The sequence below is a fragment of the Drosophila ficusphila genome, unplaced genomic scaffold (genome assembly GCF_018152265.1).
Source record: "Drosophila ficusphila isolate 14025-0441.05 unplaced genomic scaffold, ASM1815226v1 contig_286, whole genome shotgun sequence".
Classification (NCBI taxonomy): domain Eukaryota; kingdom Metazoa; phylum Arthropoda; class Insecta; order Diptera; family Drosophilidae; genus Drosophila; species Drosophila ficusphila.
The window spans coordinates 1,354,873-1,361,332 of record NW_025064189.1 but is presented as its reverse complement, the minus strand read 5'-3'; positions in this window follow the sequence as shown (position 1 = coordinate 1,361,332).

Here is a 6,460-nt window from a genome sequence, read left to right as displayed (position 1 = left end):
CAAAGGGGGCAAAGGGGTGTGGCACGAAGCCATGTATGTGGGGACGCGTAACGGCGAGGCGATAATAAACATGCACAAACACAATAAATTTTACATTATAAACAGCAAGTACAACAAAATGTACAATTAGCAGCAGCAAAAGCATAAATTTCGGTTAAGAGTTTAAAAGGAAAAAACAACAACAAAATCCCGTATACGCCATGTGAACGCGTGATAATTATGGCTTTTGGGCACGCAGTGTAGGCCACAGAAAATATCTTGAAATTTTTTACTCCGCATTCCTTGCCATCTCCCCCTTTCCCCTTTACACCCCTGAAACGAATGTTGAAAGCGAAATGTTTTTAGCAAGGACATGAACGGGAGGTGGCAAGGTCTGTCAATAGCTAAAGTTGGCTGACGAAGCCAAAAACAAAACACTGGCTGAGCAAAGACGCAAAGAAGCCAAGCGCAGCCTTTTGGCAGCTGTTAAAACATATATGTACATATATGTATACATCTATGTGGGAGCTGTCTGGGTTAGTAAAAGGCGAGCGCGGAGAAAAAGGACTCTGGCTAAAGCGACAAAAAAGAAGAAAATCAAGCCAGGAGCTGGAAAAAGCGCAAGCAAAACAAAGTCGAGCGGATGATGAGACCTGACTGGCCCAGAAGAAAACGGAGAGGAAAACGGATAGAAAACTCGCAGCCGAAAAGGTTATTTTTCCACCCATTTAAAGGGGAAGTGTTCATTTCGGGGCCAGAGTATATATATATTATTTGCCAGGTTGGAATTATGACTCCTTGTCTTAAGGACAATGATGTGACAATGAACAATTATGGGTCAGCTGTTGGTTGGTCATCCTTTCCGTTTGCCATTTTTCGGAAATCCCCTTTTAATGTGATTTATTGATTGGAGGTCAAACTTTATACGTCACACTACCTCGGGCCATATAATATATATCTATAAAAAAAATAAAAAAATAGGAAAAGAAAACGTATTTGTCATGCCTTCCATCCTGTTATCTTTCTATCTTCTTTCTTCTCGCCGTTCCTCTCTCTCTCTCTCTCTCTCCTTTTTAGCCCTATTCCAGTTCGTATAGATTCCATGATGACTTGGCTGGTTGGTATACGCCCGACTAGGTTTTTGCTATTTACACACGCCTACATGGCAGGGGGCGAACCTCAACCTTCAGAGGCCATATCTTCGCCCCGCCAGAATGGCTGCGTCGTCTGTTTTATAATTTTCACAGACGTCGCCCACATCCCCGCCCCCTCCAGCTTCCCAGCTCCCCATTTCCCTTTCCCTTTGCCATTTCAAGTGCCCTGGGTTGACACTCGCACATTCAAACACTTCATAAAAAAGCCGCGCTTGTGCCCATTATTTATGTATATTTTCACCTACATTTATTTTATTTATGGAAAGGAAAACGAATGGAGACAGTAAAACTAAAAGAGAATGTTGTGGGCTCAGCTCTGTGTGAGTTAAGATGGGACAAAGCCTCGGGGAGAAAACATCAAAAACACCAGATGAGAATAAAAGAGGATGTCTTTAACACAGAGGGATAAAGCGTTGCTGGGATATTACGAAAATAAGCATATATATTATATTATTGTCCTCGCAGCACAGTCGCTATTCGATTTTTTATTGCCCACTCATAAAAGCAAATATTCGTCCTCTTGTAATTCTCAAAAATATGTTTAAGTAAAAAATAAAATTTAGGTGGAATTTAATTTAAATTTGTATTGCCTTAAATAAACCCAAATAACAATAAAAGAAGTTAAGCACTTTCAACTGTTTTTGCTGGATATAAATCAGTACAAATAAAGTCATTTAAATTTAATTATAACAAAAAAAAGGTGTGAAAAAGTTTGCAAACAGAGAGATAAACTAATTTCACTCATCTCAATTGAAATCGGGCAATCGAGCAAATTGCTTTTAAAAAGCTGAATTTATCAATAACTAGTTTTTTATTTTTTTTTATCATCCGAACTCAGCGCCAAGAACACAATAAATATTAAGCACATACATATGGCCATAATAAGCATATTTAATAGAAGCTGTGCCTCTGCTGTTGCGCAGTCATGATGCATTTGCATATATGTCGGGGCATAAATATATAGAACGCAATTTATATATGCATCTAGTTAAAGTTTTTCCTCTTTTTGGTTATGTTTGAGGGGGCGGAGGGCGGAGGGGGCGTAAAGAGGGCGGGGGGTCAGAGGGCACGTTCGGATGGAGCCTGCACTTGTCACGCCTTGTCTTCTACTCATTCACCATGTCTATGTGTGCGCCGCTATTTGCATGGGGGGTGTGTGTGTGTGTGCGTGTGTGCGGTTTGGCCTCGTTGAAAATGCAAAACAAAAATACAAAAAAAAAAAAAATGAGCAAGCGAGATAAATAAAAGGACAACAGTGGAGAGAAAAAAAAGGACGAGACTAAGAAGGCAATGCCCGTGGCTTTTTGAGTTTGCCCATAAGTGTCTGCGTTTGTGTTTGTGGATGTTTACTTCTGTGTATGGATTTGACGACATTTGCTATATTGTAAGGCCCAAAACAAGCTTAGATCACACTACCATAGAGAAAGCTCGTAAAGATTTAAGCAGAAAGAATGCGTCAAAATTGCCCGGCAATTGTGCTTTGGGTATTTTCCACTTTGTGGATGTATTTCAAGCTGGCAATTCATACAACTATGTTCACAAAAATAGTAAATAATAATTACAAAAAAAAAAAAAATGTAAGCCAATAAAATTATTATAGGCACTTACACACAAAATAAGTTCGCATGGAATCGAAATATAATTTTTTAATTCATTGCTACACTTTTCATCTTTTGAGTTCTACCATCAAAGTTAGCAAAATAGTCCACAGAGCTTGAGGAGTTTTAAAGCACTCGCAAAAACAAAGTTCAAAGGTGAGGAGGCTTAAACTGTGTACTGTATCAAAATGAAGCGTAGAAAATAAAGGTTAAAAATAATCAATAATAAAATGAAGGAGTTTGCCGAACTTTGGCAATAAGTGGTTTCAGGCTTAGTTTCCCCCGGGAAAACTGAAAAGGGTTTGGCTAATTTTGATGCTTTCCTTTAATACCCAGCAAAAGTTGGTATAGCAACAGATGCAGACCGAGCTTAAATCTTCTTTTTGTGAATATTTGTGTCGCTTAAATATTATATTATCCCGCCAACACTAAGCCTGCCACTCCTTCTTAGCCACAACGGGGTAATGAACTCAATGCGCGGGAAGCAGCCACAGGCAGGAAATTTGAACCAAAAGGGTTCGGGGAAGTAAAGGAAATGTTACCCAGACTCGACGAATTTTTAATACCCTTTCGCACAAAAAAAATTACTTTATGCTGCATTGCTTGGACAAAGAAAGTGTCGCGTTTTAGTGCTACCACATATTTTTTCATGGCATAAATTGGCTTAGAATTCCATTCCCATTCCATTGGGTTAGGGTATAAATTAGAGACTGCCGCCTGTAGCGATTGGCTGCACAAATGGAGCGGTTCAAGCCGGCAGCTGTATCGAAAAACAAGCGACTTTGCACGTGTGCGTTGCTATGTGTTCTGTGGGTGTCAACAATTGCACAGCTGGGCACACACACACACCAAGACACACACAAAAGTACCACCACCCACAGAAAACTAAGATGCTGGCCAAGGAAGCTGCGGAAGTGGAAGAAATAATGGCTGCAGCGGCTGGGAGAATCAGCAGTTGCCACACTCACACATAAAACTTACAGTAAGTCTATGGGTGGACAACTTTAAAAGGAATAAAGGACCTCCGAAGTGGACGGGGCCATAGGTCAACGCTTAGAATGTAATCAACATTTTTATGGTCCTACTTCAGCTTTCAACTTAAAGTCCAGCACACGGTGCGTATGAGTAATGTCTGTTTAACAGGTGGGAGCTCAAATGGAGAAGTAATAGCGTGCAGTTTTTGTCCGGGAATCGAATTCATTCTTATTCCGCACATAGTAAAACTATTTAAATTTGCTGTTTCCGTATAAATTGTGTAGTTTTATTGCGTTCAATTGTGGCAGCCACAAAAGCTGTGCGAAATTGCTTAGTTATCTCAAGAAAAACTATAAAAGTTTTTTAAGAAAAGACACTGTAAAACTAAATTGCTTTGCCAGCTTGAGTTGATAGGCTATATTTCACAGGCTTAGCCGCAAGTGCTGAAAATCTTTTCAAGCTTTAATATAAATAAAAAGCCAAACAAACTAAGAAATAACCCAAAGGCAAATAAAAATGCAAAGCGTGAAATAAGTTTCATATTAAATTATTGGAAGGACGAAGGCCACAAGCAAAGCAAGAAGTATGCTTTCAAATTGAAAAATGTTGTAAAAAGCTTTTCCGAATCCGCATTATTAAAATGAGTTGGTAATTAATTGCATTTTCCGAAATACTTTTGCTTTCCATCAACAAGACGTTGTCGAATTTTGTCGAAGCACAACTTTCACTGGAATCACAAGCACTTTTGGAGGGGTGGCCGAAAAGAAGGGGGAGGCGAGGGGGTTGTTTTTAGGGGGCTTTAATTCTCTTTGACGCTCGTCAAAGTTACGGGCCAAAATGTATCAACACCCGACGTCGTCGGGATGGCCAAAACAAGTGATGCAGGACTCTGGACCGACACAGGGTAAACGGCGATGATGATGATGGCGAGGACGACAAAACTCGTAGCACAAAACACGGAGGAGGCGACACAAGGACGACGCGGTGGGTGAACGACGATAAATGTTTACAAAGCGGCTACTGCCACACAACTGAGGCGACAGGATGCAATGGCTGGCAATGCCAGGCGGCTGCGGAACGAGTGGAATTGGAGCAGTCAAAACACGACTTCGTGTTTTCCGAAGGACTCTATTCCGAAAGGATGGGTAGCTGGGTGGTTTTTAGATGGGGTGGCGGTGGGGTTTTTCGGTTGGGAAAGTGAATTCGCCGATGGCTCGGGTTTGGGGTTGGTCGTGGGGAATTCGCTTTAACGGCTAACTAACCTACCGCAAAAAGTGACTCTAGAACTTGTAAACATAAAGATAAGAAAATAGCCAAATGAATTATTCAAACTTGCACGAATATATATGGCATAGGACGCAGGGCTCGTGAAGCAGGCGCCTGCGCCAGGACCTCACACATATTGTGCTCGTAGGACGAAAGGCCTAGACTAGAAAATAGGCCTAAGCGAATCAACATTAAGCAGAAGTGCAGCCCACACACGGCATTTGAGTCGCTGCCAAAAAGACGAAGAAGAAGTAGGCGAAAGTGGGCGGTGGTGCTGCCTAATGGGTGGGTTGTGGGTGGTGGTTGGTGGGTGGTTCAACCCAGGTTGAAACGCTGATGCAGCGGAGGCGAAAGTTTAGATATGCAAAACCAAAACAAAGGCAAATTAAAGGCAAAAGCCAAAAACAAAAGCACAAGGGTCTCTTTGTAATTGTTTTTGGCAAAAGCAAAAACGATTTTCTCTTTTCAACTTTCTCTGCGAAACTCTCTTTTTCCATTTTCCCTACACGTGTTGGTGAGAGTTCGCCGTTCAAAGTTATTAGCAAAACTTAGAAACGGAAGGACTTACTAATTAATACATGGTCAAAGCAAAGAAAATGTTGACTTCTAATTGAATAATTAAGCTGTCGTGTGAGTCATACTTGATTAATGGCCTCACCAACTTGAAATAAGAATTACACGATCTTTAATGCCATAATTTAATTAAAATGCCTACACGACAGCCAAATAGAATCGCACGAAAGGTGATAATTACCATTGAAACAGAAGTGTTTTTATTCCGTGACGTTAAACTGAAGAAGCTCTATATTTACCGAAACTTCTGAATTTCACCCTCTTGAACAACACGCAATCTGTAATATGAGTGAAAAGCAAAAGGTGAAAGTATTTTCTACAAGCAGAAACAATTTTTAACCTCAACGGAAATTAATTTCAACATTCAAGGTAGGCAAGGTTTCCGTGTGACATTTTTGTAAATTATATAGCTTTTCTGCCTTTCAAGTATTTCTGGAAATAAACTTGACATCCAAAAACCAGCAACACAATAAACAATTGTGCAACGACAATTAACTGTAGCCTTTACAGAATTTTGTATAATTGAAACTAAAATAACTCTTTTCTAACCTTCTTTTACAATGGAAATGGCTTTATTCGAATTTTAAAATGTCCTTCACAATTGAGTGAAAAGTCCCAGAAGAGGTGAGTTGTTAACTTAGACATTTTCTAAAGGCAGGCGACAGGTGAATCGTGACTCGCATGTGAAACAAAAACTGCCTTCCGCAAACATGAATACACACATCAGCTGTTAAGGCATAAATAACGACATGAAAACTCTGCTGGAAAAGCTACCTGCCCACGAAAAGAAAAAACAAAGGAAAAAATACATTTTTGCGAGAGTCATCACCGGAAAGTCACTAATAACGATTTTTCAATAAATGCGATTCGCCCAAAAGCGTGTTGACCTTCCTCGTCTTGCTTTCTAGCCCGTCT